The sequence below is a fragment of the Panthera tigris genome, chromosome B2, assembly GCF_018350195.1.
Source record: "Panthera tigris isolate Pti1 chromosome B2, P.tigris_Pti1_mat1.1, whole genome shotgun sequence".
In the NCBI taxonomy this organism is placed as follows: Eukaryota; Metazoa; Chordata; class Mammalia; order Carnivora; family Felidae; genus Panthera; species Panthera tigris.
In genome coordinates, this window is record NC_056664.1 from 63,559,058 (window position 1) to 63,575,541 (window position 16,484).

The 16,484-nt window shown below is 35.5% G+C and overlaps 1 protein-coding gene and 1 pseudogene across 3 annotated transcripts in view; one reads left to right on the forward strand and one right to left on the reverse strand.

Annotated features, from left to right (window-relative positions):
- The window catches only part of SMAP1 (small ArfGAP 1), a 200,018-nt gene that overhangs the window by 28,845 nt on the left and 154,689 nt on the right, over positions 1 to 16,484 (forward strand). The gene's annotated exons all lie outside the window — the stretch shown is intronic.
- Positions 1,629 to 2,630, reverse strand: LOC122238665 (annotated as a pseudogene).

The following is a 16,484-nucleotide window of genomic DNA, read 5'->3' on the forward strand; positions in this document are numbered from 1 at the left end:
GGTTTCCTTGTTTTTTGTTTCATTGATTTCTGTTGTCTTTAAGTCACCTTTGCTTTTGAAAGGTATTTTAGCAGGTAAACAGTTCTCAGTGGACAATATTTTACTTTCAGTACTTTTAAGATATTGTTTCACTGTCTTCTAGCTAGTATTATTTCTGATGAGAAAATTGTCATCATTGTATTTGTTCCTTTGTACATTATGCATTTCTTTCCCCCAGTTGCTTTTAAGATGTTTCTATTCATTTGTAGTTTTAAGCATTTGTTTTAATGTACCTTGGGTGATTTTCATGTTTATTGTCTTTAGGGTTTTTTGAGGTCTATGGTTTTCAAATAATTTGGAAACATTTTTGCAACAAATTAAAAGAAAATTAAAACATTTGATTATAATTTTTCATGCTATAAAATATTTCATGTTTCAAAGATCATCTAATTCTGTTTTCTCTTGTTGAACACGTGTTAATTATAGCTTTCTATTCTCAAAGTGATAAAGAATTTGGCTTAATATTTGCATTTTTCCTTTATGCAACCAAGGATAATATATACCACGGTGTTATTTGTTAAAAATCTTAATATATCAATGTTTTATTGTTTTATTACTGATATCAAAGATAATGGGATTCCTGGGTGGCTCAGTTGGTTAAGCGTCTGACTCTTGATTTCAGCTTAGGTTGTGATCTCAGGATCATGAGTTCAAGCCCTGCATTGGGCTCTGTGCTGGGTGTGGAGCCTACTTAAAAAAAACAAAGAAATCGGGCGCCTGGGTGGCTCAGTCGGTTAAGCATCTGACTTTGGCTCAGATCATGATCTCACAGTTCGTGGGTTCAAGCCCCTTGTTGGGCTCTGTGCTGACATCTCAGAGCCTGGAACCTGCTTCCGATTCTGTGTTTCCCACTTTCTCTGCCTGTCCCCCCCCCCCCCCCCCCCCGCTCTCACTCTGTCTTTCTCAAAAATAAACATTAAAAAATTTAAAAAAAGACAAAAGAAACCAAATCACCTCCCCCCACAAAGGTATTAAATGGGCTTATTTAGCCATCTTTATTATTTGTGAACTTGAAAGAAAGTAATTGAACTCTGTAGCTAATTCAGAATATCATTTTAGCCACTAGTTTCTGCCTTCACCATATCAAAGGCTTTTTTTAAAGTAACAGTTCTGTATAGAGTCACTAGTTATTTAAATTATTTTTTCCACTTTAAGCTGAAAATTGGTATTAATTGAGCCAGCATCTTAAGAAAGTGAGGAAGAAACAAGTTACTTTTCTTTTTTCTTCTTTCAAGTTTATTTATTTATTTTTGAGAGAAAGCACACGTGCAGGGAAGGGGCAGAGAGAGGGGGAGAGAGAGAATCCCAAACAGGCTCCATACTATCAGTGTAGAACCCAAAGTGGGGCTCCAGCTCACAAACTGTGAGATCATGACTTGAGCGGAAACCAAGAGTCGGATGCTTACCTGAGTCACCCAGACGCCCCACAAGTTACTTATTTTTTTAATTATTTATTTATTTATTTTGAGAGGGAGAGAGAGAGTGTGCAAGGAGGTGAGAGACAGAGGGAGAGAGACACAATCCCAAACGGCCTCAGCACTGTCAGTGCAGAGCCTGACTCCTGGCTTGAACTCAGTATCTGTGAGATCATGACCTGAGCTGAAATCGAGTAGGATGCTTAACTGACTGAGCCACATGGGTGCCCCCAAATTACTTTTTGTACAAAAAGTAGTTTTGTGTAGTTAGCAATAAGCACAAACTGTGAATAAGTTGAGTATTGATTATATGTTTTTTCTTAAGCTGTGATTTCATTCATTTCACTGGGCTGTTCACAACTGTTTAGTGGCTTTTCTTGCTAATAGTATAAAATCAAATTTAGAAGTCAAGTCTCTCTGCAATGTCTTCAGGCTGTATTTTCACTTATGCTGTCCTCCCTTTTCTGTTAGGTACTGTTGATCAAAGATACTGTGAGTTCCCACCTCTACATGTGTGCTTGGTTTTTGTTGTCAGGGCCTTTGCACTTACACAAAGAAAACTTTGCTGTTTTCTTTCCAACTGGCTCCTTGCTTTAGGAATTTATTTGTTATTTACTTATCTATCTATGTATGTGTTTGTTAATTAATTATAATTTATTTAACAATTTGGGAGGTTCACAGCCATCAGCAGTTCCAGTAAAATTTCAGTTGGGAATTTTGGAATCTCCATGGAGGTGTCAGTGTAGTGAACCTTGTAGGTAAAATACATGCATACTTTTGATAGCACATGTGAAAGAATCTGTCTAAAATTGTCTTAGTTACTTTTGTTCTCTGCAAACCGAGCTGGGTCACTCAACATGGCTTTACTGTTTCAGATGTTAGTGCATGCTCTCTTTTGACAATAAATTCATGACCACCTGAAGATACCAATTTGACACTCATGGCATCCATCAGGCCTTCACAGCCACCACAGGTTTTCTCTTCTCCATCCATTATGTCCTTATGAAATTCTACTTTACTTCCACAGGAACCTGGTGAGGCGCGGATGCACAGTCTGTTGCCCGCTTTCGCCTATAGAAAGTGCCTAGGGCTCTGTTTAAATGCCACTTTATCAGTGTTGTCTTCCCTGACCACTGTACTTAAAATAGTATCCATTCTTTTTTTAAGTACGTCTTATCCTCCTTACCCACTTAATTTTTTTCCTCCATAGACTTTATCTTAAAATCTGACATCTTACACATTTTATAACTTGTTTGTTTCTCTGTCTTGCTCCACTGGGATATATAGTTCTTGAAAGAAGAGACTAAATCTGCTTTAGTTCCCAGCTCGATCCCTAGCATCTAGAAAGTTCTTGGCACATAGTAAGCATTCAGCACATATTTGATGGCAGTAACTCAGTGAATGAGTGAATGAACAATTAACCTTCTGAGTCTTTTCTGCTCATCCAAATCTCATCTATATTTCCAGGCCCATTTCCAAGTTACACTTCATTCATGAAACTGTCTTTGAATGAAGCTGCCTCCCAACTACTTCAGCTCATCATGATATTTTCCTCCTTTAAACTCATGGCATTTTCATATCACTGTAAGAATTTTCTGATAGATATAGTTGCACATGATTGGAGTAGTTTCTAAAATTGGGACAATTTTATTACTTGAAATGTTTACAGAGTGACAGACTGGCCTTGTTGGTGGAGGGGACAGGAATTCATATATATAGTTCTCTTTGCGCTAAGTGCTTGTTTAATTTTGAGGGACCCTAAAAGATAGATGAATTCACCCTATTTTGTAGTTATGGAAACTGATATTTAGAGACGTCATAGGTTTTGTCTATAGTTCCATAGTCATAAATGTCTGATAGGTGTTTCAAAACCAGGTCTTTTTTTGTAAAAGAGCTTTCATGCTGCCTCATTGTTCATAACTTCTTCATGAACTCAAGGTCTATTATAATTGTGTGAAGTTTGGTATTTTTACTATTGAATGAAGGCCTGAATGCCATAGAATTACAGCATTTGGTTAGGAAGAGAAAATGTTTGAATAATTGTATAATTAGAAACAGAGAAGGGAACAAAAAGGGAAACACAGGCACCAAACTTTATCATTCTGTTCATATCTTGGCTTGGTGATTGGTCAAGAATTTGACAACAAAGTTGGTTGATCTTATTTTGATTTAAGACTCATTTATCGCTATGGCTTATTCTTCGATTTTTGTTTTTAGATGATCTAAGTGATCTTACTTAAAAATTAAAATGAAAAATCTATTAAGCCAAAATCTAGAGGGTAATAACTACCATGTATAATTGGGAGGTATGTTAGTTAAAGTTAATACTTATCAAGAACTTATCTGTGTCAGATACTGTATTTTGTGTACATTACCTCATTTAATGTTTTCTGTGACCATTATTGTCAAATATCTGTTTTCTGCACCATTTCACAAATAAAGAAGCTAAAAGCTTAGGAAGTGTGTCCCAGCCCACAGTGAAATGGTGGAGTCAGCAGTGGCCTCAAACTTTTTGTCTCTGAGACACATTGAGGAAAAAGCATTTTGCATGGTGCCTCAATATATATATATACATACATACAACTGAAAGAAATGTTTCTTGAATAACATTTATTCTTACTATAGTATTGCACATTCTGTTTTGTTATGTTTACTTCAGAATAGCTATAACATATATATGGTCATTATCTGCAGTCTGAAAATCTCTGCTGTGTTCACTTCCTGACTGTAAAATAGTAACCCACTTTTGGTTTCTTTACTTGCTTGTATCCTCTTTATTATAACTACCAACTTATATTTTGACAGCAGAAACAAAAAAAATTAAGTCTTGTAGTGAAAAAAGGTTACTTCCCCCCACTTAGGCTTTTCATTTTAAGCTAAAACTGATGAACTAATTTCTTGTTTTTAGTGGAGATTGTGTTTATTGATATTGCATTTTTTGAACTTGCCTTTTCTCACGGTTTCATGTGGACCAGATATATACCATAGTAAACTGTTTCTGAAAGAAGCTTATCTAGCTGCACAGAGGGTGATTTGGTAAACTACTATAGGATCTGTGTAAAATAGAGATTAAAGTGGGTTCATATTATTGTTTAGATTGTACTGTCATTCCATTTATTTTCTGGACACTTGAAATATTCACATATTTTTAAAAAATTATGTAACCCTACTTGTATTTAATAAATGCTTTTGTATTAATGAACAATTGGAAATAAATTAAATCTTTCTCATACTGCCATATGGTGCCCCCATTAATCAAAATTAAGATACCTATCCACGATTTTCTGAATTATTTTATGTGATGAGTATTTCTAGAATTATGGCATGAATGTGTAATCTAATAATAATGGGACCTAGAATTCAGGAATGAAAGAAAAAAATAGAATAATTGAGTTGCTAATAAATAGGCCTAGGGTGTATTAAATAAACCAATGTTTAATATAGTTTCTAGAATTTAACATTGGGAATTAGAATAATATTAGAATAAAATGTAGGATTAAGAATTGTTGGGGAGGAAACATTTTCTTTACCCTTCAGAATTCTTCTGGCTGGTCTAAGAATTAAATTGACATGAGAGATAGATTAACAGGAGAAAATAAAATTTAATTCATATGTGTGGAAGCAATTGAGAGTATGGTCTTATTTTCCTCTTACTTTTGCCTTGACCAGAAGAAAATAAAACACTTATTTTTAAAAGTGAATTGTTTTGGCATTTAAAAAGACTTGAAAACAGACATTTAAAACTTAATATTAAAAATGTATAAATCTAACACATTTTCAAGTGGTATTTTTAGGTGAATTTGTTTCTAGTTACACTGTTTAAATAAATAAAACTATGGCATTTTTTTCTTTAATATATTGGGGAGACATATTTGGGTATTAATTCTCATTTTTCTTAGGTATTTTACCTAAAGGTCTTTTTTTTTTCTTTGTTTTTAGAGAGTGCACACGTCCATGCACTTGTGCGTGCACATGCATGCAAGTTGGGGAGGGGCAGAAGAAAAGAGGGAGAGAGAGAATTTCAAACAGGTTCCATGCCCAGCATGGAGCCTGATGTAGGGTTCCATCTCACCACTGACCATGAAATCATGACCTGAGCCAAAATCAAGAGTCAGACAATTAACTGACTGAGCCACCCAGGTGCTCCTACCTAAAGGTCTTAGAAGATTATAAATGCATGAGGATTCCAGAAAAAATATGTTAAATTTTAAGTTTAATGTATTATTTTCATGCTGTTGATTGGGAAATAAAAAGTTATATGACTTGCTGATTTTTCTCAGAGCAGATTTCGTTAAAATAAATGACAAAAACAGAATATTTTATTAATTGTTCCCTTCTCCACACAAGCTGTGTTTCCTGTATTTTTATTTTTTCTTGGTCATTGGTACTAGGGTAAATATATATACAGTTTTCTCCCATTTCAACTTAAAGACTTTCTTTGTTCAGTGGTCATTAGGCATATCATTATATATAGCCCTACTTCAGTCTTAACTTGTAAGGAAATTCTTGAGTATAAGTTGATTCCCTTTGTCTCATTTACTTTTTGCCCACAAGCCTAGACTAATCTTGTGTTTCTGATAACCATGATCCATTTTTCTAGTGACATTTTTCTCACAAGGCTCAGAGTTAGAAAATTTCCTTTTTGTCTTGGCTGTGGAATATATGTGAAAGTCTCTTTTTGAGATTTGCAAAAAAATTATACTGCTAGAAACTTTAGAAAGAAACGGACAAATTAACAAAACAAGACAATAAAATCCCAAATGTAATAATTCTTCTAAGTGGTTAGGAGAAGTCTTAAAAAAAAATTTCAGTATTACTAGAAGTTGGGCTAGGGAAGTAGGTGAAGCTGACCATGAAGGGCCTTGTTAAGTGATGCTTAGGGGAGTTAAACTTTATCTGATGGTTTGTAAGTCTGAAAAGCAGTGTTTATATCCAGGAGGTTATTTCAGAGGACATTGTAGTAGTCTAGGACTCTAGATGATGAGATCTTGAACTGGGGCAGAGGCCAGCTGGAATGAGATTAGTCATGGATTTGAAAAAAATTAAAAAAATAAAATGATTAGGGTGTTTGCTTGATGGAATGGTTATGGATGATGCAAGAAAGAGGAGTTAAGAATGACTTCTTTATTTCTCCCCTTAAGTCATTAGCTGGGTAGTGTTATTACCAGCTGAGTTGGAGGAATCAGGAAGAGCTGTGTGAAAAGGAGGGTAAGAGGGAAGAGCTAAGTGGAGAGGTGAATTTCATCTTGGACATGTTTAATTGGTGATGGTGTGGTGTCCAGATTGGTTATTAAGAATTTGATGCTTAGCGGGGTGCCTGGGTGGCTTAGTTGGTTGAACACCTGACGATGTCAGCTCAGGTCATGATCTCACAGTTCGTGAGTTCAGTTCGTGAGTTCGAGCCATGCATCAGTCTCTGTGCTGACAGCTTGGAGCCTGTCTGCCTCTCTCTGCTCCTCCCCCACTCACGCTCCATGTCTCCCTCTCAAAAATGAATAAACATTAAAAAAAAATTAAAAGAATGTGATGTTTAGAGAAGAGATATGCCACATTTTCTCAATTATAAAAAATACTTTCTTGTATTTCTGATATTGAGAAGTCCCATAACCTATGTACCTTTAATGTGTTATTTCTCCTTAAAAACTATTATTTTATATCATATATAATCAGTGGAATGGGAAGTGCAGATTTTGGCCTTTTAATAGTAGTAGGTGATATTAGCAGGAAAAGTGTGGGATACAGGGAAAAGGCCATACTAGTCTTACAAAAATGATTTGTAAGTACAGAGTGCTTTCATGTGGATTTTGTCATTTGAGGTTCATAGTGGTCATTTGATTATGGAAGATGGTGTTATTTTCACTTTCAGATGGAGAACCTGACGTTCGAAGAAGTGTAAATACAGAGATAATTTTTTCTTAATTATTTTTATTATAGTTGTCTGTGGAATGATAATTTATTATTCACTTCTACAAATGAAAGCATATAATAAGATGAAGGAAACTATTCATGCAGTACTCTCCCTCACCCTTTTTTCCACTCTTCAAATGTTAACAGTTTACCACATTTGTTTTCTTTTTCCTGTATGTATACTTTAATTGTTTTCCTGGACTCTTTGAGATATGCTCCTGTATTCCTAAATACATCAGTGTTTATCTTCTAAAAACAAGGACTTTCTTACATAACGACAGTACAGTTGCCAAAATGGGAAATTACCTTGATACTATTAACTGATCTATAGATATTACTCTGATTTCACCAGTTGTCCCAATAATGCGAGGAATAACTTTTTGATTTGTCAGATTCAACAAATACGAATGAAAAGAGAGTGTTAGGAAAATAAGCAAGCTTTTAGCTTGATGTCAGAGCATTAGTAAACAATCTGCTTTCCTAAGATAATTAACGGACATAAGTCTTTGAGTATAGTTCCCTCCTCTGTATCCTGCAGTTAGACTTTGAAGTGTGGAGAGATTAGGGGGTAGACTACTTTTTGTTTTTGCCTTACAACCTCTTCCCATGCCTGATGGAATAGTAGCCCATGCTCCAAACTTTCTTTGGAGGAATCTTAGCAGAATTTTTCTTATTTAGCTTTATCTATTTCTCTCTTGTCTTTGTTTCATACTTACTAAGCATGTGCTGGGCACTGAATTAAAGTGCTGGAAGTCTGTAGATGTAGTGAGTATGATGGTTTATTCTCAAATAGTTTGAGCAACAGCCATTTACAAATATTTCATAGTAAATGTTTTATTACTATATTTGATGTAGGGGTGTAAAAGTAGCCCTTCATAGACCCTAAAAAACAAACAAAACCTCATTGGTAATTCTTTAAAAAAAATTTTTTTTTAAATGTTTACTTATTTTTGAGGGGCACCTGAGTAGCTCAGTCAGTTAAGCATCCAACTCTTGATTTCAGCTCAGGTCATGATCCCACAGTTAATGGGTTCCAGGCCCGCATCGGGCTCTGTGCTGGCAGTGCAGAGCTTGCTTGGAATTCTCTTTTTTTCTTCTTTCTCTTGCCTCTCCCCTGTTCTTCCATGCTCTCTTAAATAAACTTAATAAATAAATAAAAATAAATGTTTATTTATTTTTGAGAGAGAGACAGAGTGTGAGCAGGGGAGGGGCAGAGAGAGAGGGAGACACAGAATCTGAAACAAGCTCCAGGCTCTGCGCTGTCAGCACAGAGCCCAACGCAACTTGAACTCATGAACGGTGAGATCATGACCTGGGTCAAAGTGGGAAACTTAACATACTGAGCCACCCAGAAACCCTTCATTGGTAATTCTTAAACATGCCTTAAACATTTCTTAAGGTATGCCTAAACGTGAGGAAGGCATATCCACTTCCTCAGGTCCTTTGTGTTTATTGTTCCTATTGCCTTAATTCCTCTTGCCCAGATAGCTGCTTGGTGTGTTCCCCTACTTTCTTCAGATCTGTGGTGAAATACAAATTTTCCTGACCAAATAACAATTACCTTTCCCTTCCTTCTTTCCATTTTTCCTTTATTTTTCTCCATAATATTCACTGCCATTGACATACTGTTACTTTTACATGTTTGTGTACAGCTTTCTGTTAGAATATAAGCTCCATGAGGGCAGGAGTTTATCGGTGTTATCACTGAATCTCCAGAGTCTTAAACAGTAGTGCCTTGAAATAGTAAGCATTCAGTAAATATTTGTTGGTTAAATACATGTGCTGCTATTCTGACTGTAACAGACTTAAGGAAAAAAAAAACCATTTCTGAGGGAATTAAATGTTATAACTTTAATGCTTTTTCTGAATAGAGAGGTTTTAAAATTCCTTTGTTCTAGAACTTTTCTTTTAAAGGTTTATATTCTATTCAGTTATTGGTTTGGTTGTACATAAGGTTCTTAGCAAATAAGATACTGAAGAGAAACAACTGTAGTGTGTTAAAAGTTGATTTTTTTTAATAAAACAAAAATACTCTTTTCTTACCATTTAATGTCAGTTTTGTTTCAGACGAATTGTAGAAGAAATTAATTACCTCTGTTGTTGCAGGTGATCTTTGCACTTACAGGGCTTTTTTTGTTTGAGGTTGTTTTTTGTTTTGTTTCTGTTTTTGTTTTGTTTTGTTTTTAAGATAGGAAATTTCTGTGAGCTCAGTTTTTAGTAATCATAATCGCTTGGCCGCTATTAATGCTTCATATTCCAGCCTCCAGGAAGTGATTGATTAAAACAGCATGATCCTTCTAATCAGCATTGTAGTGATTCTTTGAAGCTTGTAAAGCCGCTTAGGAACTGTGATTATCAAATGTCATCCGTACATGTCATCTTTAACAGTACTGATGCTACTTTATAGGAAAACATGAATTTGAGGTAGGTTAACCATAGGTGACTAGGTCATACCAAAATATGTTACTTTCAAATTTTAATAAAAGGAATATTTTAAAGAACATTGTATTTCCTTCTTAGTAAAACATTGTATGTTAAATAGTTAATATTAAAAAAATTAACTATTCTGTTGAGTGTATTTGCTGAAAGAAATGGTTTGACACTTGTTGAAATACTACTTATGGAACTTCTCTTTAAACTTTTGGGTTTTATGCTGAAACCTTTTTAATAGCACCTGCATCCTATGACTTCTTGCCTGACATTTCTGTGTTTCTGCCAGGGCTCTATATCCTAAGATCATCAGCTAGTGTATTCTCAACTTCAACTTCTACTTCTACTACTGGCTGCCATTCTTTTTTTCTGGTAAAGTAAGGGAAAAGCAATAAAAATAATGTGTGATGTTCATGTCTACATTTAAAGAAATGTACACAGGATTTTTAAAAAAAAATTTTTAATGTTTATTTTTGAGAGAGAGAGAGAGACATACAGGGCACAAGTGGCAGACGGGCAGAGAGGGAGACACAGAAACCAGAACCAAAGCAGGCTTCAGGTTTTGAGCTGTCAGCACAGAGCCTGTCGTGGGATTCGAACTCATGAACTGTGAGATCATTACCTGAGCCAAAATCAGACATCCAACCGACTGAGTCATGCAGGCACCCCTACACAGGTTTTTCTTTTTTTTTTTTAAAAACAGCCTTATTGTGATATAATTTGCATACTATAAAGTTCACTTATTTTAAGTGTCTAATTCAGTGATTTTTTTAATGTTTTAACAGAGTTTTGCAACTATCACCATAATAAAATTTTAGAACATACCGTTATTCCCAAAAGACCCCTCTTCATGCTTATTTGTAGTGATTCCCCTCCCTGCAACATACATGTACAGGTTCTTTTGCAAGGTTGTAGTTCACCTGTTTACAAGGTAGAAAACATGTTTTCATGGGTTGTTGCTTGGTTTTCTTGCTGATCAGCAAGACCTAGCTGACCATGAACAATGAAAGGCTAATCAGAACTTTCGGGTAAAGAACAAAAGGCCTTGTGATAGCAAAAGAGAGAGCTTCTTCCTTGTTTCATGTTTGATTGTGGACAATATTTTGATGCAGCCTATTCTCTTTAGTATCTTTTTTCTTTTATTTTTTAAAGTTTTATTTATTTATTTTGAGAGAGAGAGCAAGCAAGCAGGGGAGGGGTAAAGAGAGGGAGAGAGAATCCCATGATGTGGTGCTGAAACTCAGGAACCATGAGATCATGACCTGAGCCGAAGTGAAGAATCAGGTGCTTAACCCTCTGAGCCACGTCACCCTGGAGCCCCTCCTTTTTTTTTTTTTTTCCAGTTTATTTATTTATTTTGAGAGAGAGATACAGAGAGTGAGAGAGTGGGGGAGGAGAAGAGAGAGGGAGAGACAGAGACAGTTATGAAAATACTCTTTACAGCTCAGTTGATTTTTGCCCTCCCTCTCCCCTGTCTTCCCCCTTGATCAAAATTCTCTATCCTTTGCAATTCCCTTCTTCAACAGATCAAACCAAATCCAGTTCTACTGCCTGTAATCTTGGGGATCATGGGGAAAGAAATAAAGTTAATTATAATAATGTGGGAAGAATAATTCTGGAGAGTTGAAAAGATTATTTGCATCTTTAGTCTATATTATTGGCCTCCACAGTAAGTGAGTTGGCATTTCAAAAAGTTGACACAATGAAGTCTGCCAGTGTAAAGGAATTTTGTTTGGAAGGTTGGAAATATCATAGTAGGAGATGGAGAGTTTCCATAGTTGCATATTGAGATATGTCCGCGGCATAGTCTTGGCTCTTTCTCCCCCCTTTCTAGCATTTAAAACCCTAAATTTCTTACTTCTGAAAATGGTGTGGTAATATTTCCTACCTCACATTTATTAGGATTTCATCAGACAGTATATTTGGGAATATGGTGAACGATGTCTTGAATATTCAGTATGGTGGTGGTTTCCTCTAAAAGAACCTTCTAGCAATTTTGGCAGCAGTAACTCAGGTGGCTCAAGGCCTTAGCTATCATTTGTAAGCTAGAGGCTGCCTACATTTTTATACCAGATGTTGTGCTGCATCCAGAAATCAATAAAATGATCCTTTTCTTTTTTTTTTTAATTTTTTTTTTTTTAAGTTTATTTATTTTTGAGACAGAGAGAGACACAGCATGAACGGGGGAGGGGCAGAGAGAGAGGGAGACACAGAATTGGAAGCAGGCTCCAGGCTCTGAGCCATCAGCCCAGAGCCCGATGCGGGGCTCGAACTCACGGACCGCAAGATCGTGACCTGAGCCGAAGTCAGACGCTTAACCGACTGAGCCACCCAGGCACCCCAAAATGATCCTTTTCTTAAAGACATCACGATTTCTCAGAAAAGATAGCTAAAACAATTAACTGCAAAACATTGTGATAAATGTTAAAAAATTTTTGGGGGGAATTGGAGAAGGCTTTATAGAAGAACCAGTCTTAGAAAGAAATTACATTTAGCAGTTAATGTTGTACTCTCTGTTCCTTATCTTGTTTTATTTTCTATTTATATAAAGAAAATTCAAAGTAGTTTTTCTGTTTGCTAGTCTATCATGGTAATCAGAAACTTAAGAGAAGTTCCTTCTCAGAGGAGAATGCAGTTTCATCTTTTTTTTTTTTTTTTTTTTAATGTTTATTTATTTCTGAGACAGAGAGAGACAGAGCATGAACGGGGGAGGGTCAGAGAGAGGGAGACACAGAATCTGAAACAGGCTCCAGGCTCCGAGCTGTCAGCACAGAGCCCGACGCGGGGCTCGAACTCACGGACCGCGAGATCATGACCTGAGCCAAAGCCGGCTGCCTAACCGACTGAGCCACCCAGGCGCCCCTCATCTTATTTCTCAAGTGGTACAAAAGCTACAAGACAAGTTTATTCAGTATATTCACTGATGATGGATATGAGTTAAGGTGCTAATATTAGTGAGGCCAAATAACATCTTCTGTTTACTGGAGTTTTTAGTGTGATTGTGGTTATGAGATAAGTAATATTAGTTTAGTTGGTGCTAGCTTATTTGTGTTGCTTTTAGTGAGATAGTGATATGGATAACTCAAAATAACCCAATATTTGAATTTTAAATAAACTTTTGATTTTTTTCTCAGCAGATTTGATTCCTAGTATGTTAAAATAAATTTTCACAATTTGAGTCATATACTCAGTAAGAGTAGTGAAAACAGATAAAGAAATATGCTGAATGCTTGAGTTAAAGCCTTGTCAAGAATATTCTAAAATCTTGCTATTCTAAATGTGCTTTGTGTATGACAACATGGGCATCACTGGTTGTTTCTTAGGAATGCAGGATGTCAGATGCCATTCCAGGGCTACAGAATTAGAATCTGCATTTTCATAATGTCCCTAGGTTTGTGTATGCACATTAGAATCTGAGAGATACTGATCTAGAACTGACTTTGCCTTTCCTTAGCTTAGTTTGAGATACAGCTGCTACAATAATTAAACCTTCCAGGTAATTACCTATTTTTATTTCTCTATTTGTTTATCTTAGATTTTTGTGTAAACTTCAGAACAAATAGCTGGAAGTATTGTAAGTGATGGAGAATGGGGAGGCAACTCTAGCTAGAACAGTCATGGGAGTCCTCTGTGAGCAGGTAGCGTGTGAATTGAGGCCTGTACAACAAAGTGGGCCAGACATGTGAAGACCCAAGGAAGAAACATTTGGGCAGAAGCAGCAACAAATGTGAAAGCATGAAGGCCAGACAGGGCATGTATGATAGTATGTGAGTGGGAGTGCTATGGTGAACTTGAAAGTGCTATTAGAAGCCTTCTTCAGAGTCAGGGTAAACCATTGAGCCTGCCATATAAGGCCTCCTGCTATCATCTCCTGAAGCTGTCCCCAAATACTTTTAATACTCTAGCCTCCAGTCATACCAAAGTCTTCTACCATACCTCACCTTTGTTAACCTTTGCCAAGAATGTGTCTTGGTATATTCTGTGCCTACTGCCTACTAGTCAGCCTTTAAATTTTTAGATCAGGCTTTGTCACCTATGTGAGACCTGCATGCCTTCCAGCAGACTTTGTCTCCTTAGTTGGAGACATTGCCCCTTATGTATATTGCCTTATGCTAAAATTGATACTCCGTGTTATAATTAAGATTTATCCATGTTGATACATGCAGGTTATTCATTTTCATATTGTATGGTGAGATAATCATACTAGTGAACATATAAGTTATTTCCAGTTATTTAGGAACCATGCTGCTGTAAATTTTTTGGTACAAGCTTCTTAAATATACATGTATTAGTTTCTTTGTGTGTTTTTCAGACATATTCAGCCATGACCCAGAGAAACATTGTACAGCATGACTTGATTTATGTGTGTACGTGTGTCTGTATACACATATATGTAATCGATTTTTTAAAAAAGTTGAACAAAACTATATTTACCCTTTGTGTGATGAACTTAAATCTTTCTTCCTTCTCTTCTAAAAATAAGTACTTATTGAGATTAATGAGTTGTGACCTGCCATATAAAATAGCTGCTGTAGGGTATGTTATATGTGAGTGTGTATGTGTACTAAATATGCCATATTACATATATAGCTTGGTAAACCTATGTGTATGTGTATCTAAGCATGTGTGAATAGATTGCCTTGTAGAAGGGTTTATTCATCTAGAACTTTTACTGGATTTCACCAAATTGTTTTTTAAGTGGTTATACCTGTTTATACTTGGTTTGGCCTCCTCACTCTGGGAACTTAGCTTTTTACCTTTGTGTCTATGGTCTTACAATAGCATTTACTTGGCAGAGTTGGTAAGTACTCATTGAATAGTTTTGTGAATGAAAATTAGGATTTCATACCAGTACTTGAATGACTGCCATGTTGAACAGTTATTATTTTACCAATTTTAGGTAAATTTTACAAGTCCAGTGTTATAGAGTGAATAACCCAATTGTAATTTTGGTTAGGCTTTTAAAAGTCTATTTTTGGTAGTCCCTGGGTGGCTCAGTCAGTTAAGCTTCTGACTTCAGCTCAAGTCATGATCTCACAGCTCAGAGTTCGAACCCCACGTTGGGCTCTGTGCTGATAGCTCAGAGCCTGGAGCCTGCTTTGGTTTCTGTGTCTCTCTCTTTTTCTGCCCCTCCCCCACCCACTGTTGCGCGCTCTCTCTCTCTCTCTCTCTCTCAAAAATTAATAAACATTAAAAAATTTTTAAAAAGTCTATTTTTGAAGGTCCCTGACTATATTAGTTAAAATGTGATAACTGTATTCCAAAGAAAGATGCATTGACAAAATTGCATTATTATTTCAATTGGTAAAAAACGATTGGGGCTAACATTTCCAATAAGTGATTTTTCCTTGCAGGAATCAATAAAATGGTTTTTGATAGTTGTATGAAGCTGTTTTATAAAACCTGAACATCAGTTAACATTTAATTATATCTCGCTTTTTGTTCAATAGTAAATGGCCATTTTTTTCTATTACTGCTAGCATGATTCTTGTATAGTGCTTTTATACATTTGATCCCTTTGTTATCTTTGGTTATTGTAGAATGCACCACTCTGTTTGGTGCTACAACTTTTTACCTGTATGGACAGTTACTATCACATTGTGCAATTGATGCTTTCTAATTCATTCAGTCATAACATTTGCTGCATCAAAAAAAATTGTGCTATAGAGAAAAGTCTCCATTTGTATTTGGCTGTGGGTCTAACATATTCTGAGGGGAATCATTCTATTTTAAGAACAAAAATGAAGGAAGCCACACTTGGAGAGTGTTGAAAATCTTTTCCCATCAGCTCTGGACTCACTGCAGTTTTGGGAGTTGTCTTTTTCTAGAGGAGGAAAGTATTGTATTTTGATTTTCAAAGTTTCTTAGTATGACAATAACTTGCACTTCAGCAGTGCTTTAAAACTTTCAAAGTATTTTCCATACAAGACTCACCTAAGAATGAGGCAGCCAATGTTGACTATACTTAACATATGAGAACCTTGTTGAGAACCTTGTTACTAGTCCAGGAAAGTTTATGCAGTTCACTGGTGGCAGAGAAGGTTGAATACGGGTCTTTTGGTTTCTAATTCATTTTGATGCTGTTAGCCATCAAACATTTAAATAGAACATATCCTAGATGTTTCTCAGGTTATAGGTATCATTTCTGAAATTTAAAAGCAGGATATTTTGGCATAAATTGTATATGCGTAAACTACCTCCTAAGGAATTTTCGAGAGGAATGTGTGTAGGTAGTTTTACTGCATTGTAATTACTGAGTTTGGTGTTATTTTGTAGATTTAACTCTCACCTTTAGATAAAAAGTATGCACTTAAAACAGAAGTCTAATGTTTTAAAAAGCTTGGTTTTTATTGATACCTCTTACTGTATATAGTTTTTTCATAATCAAGTGATTTATAAAAATCAATTAAGTATAAGTTTCTGAATAGTTGACACATAATTGCCAGATACTACTTTTATTTTTCCATTTTTACTTTAATTATATAAGCAATATATGCAAATAATCATAAGTATATTTAAAATTATTGAGAAAATACTTTCAAAGATACAAAGAATAGTATAGCGAAGGCTTTGTATTCTTGTATCCTTAATGTAATTTCTCTACAATTTTTTTCAGAATTTTTAACCATGATCCAAAGAACTAATATTTCATAACATACCTTAGTTCATATATAACCTTTCTTAAATCAGGGT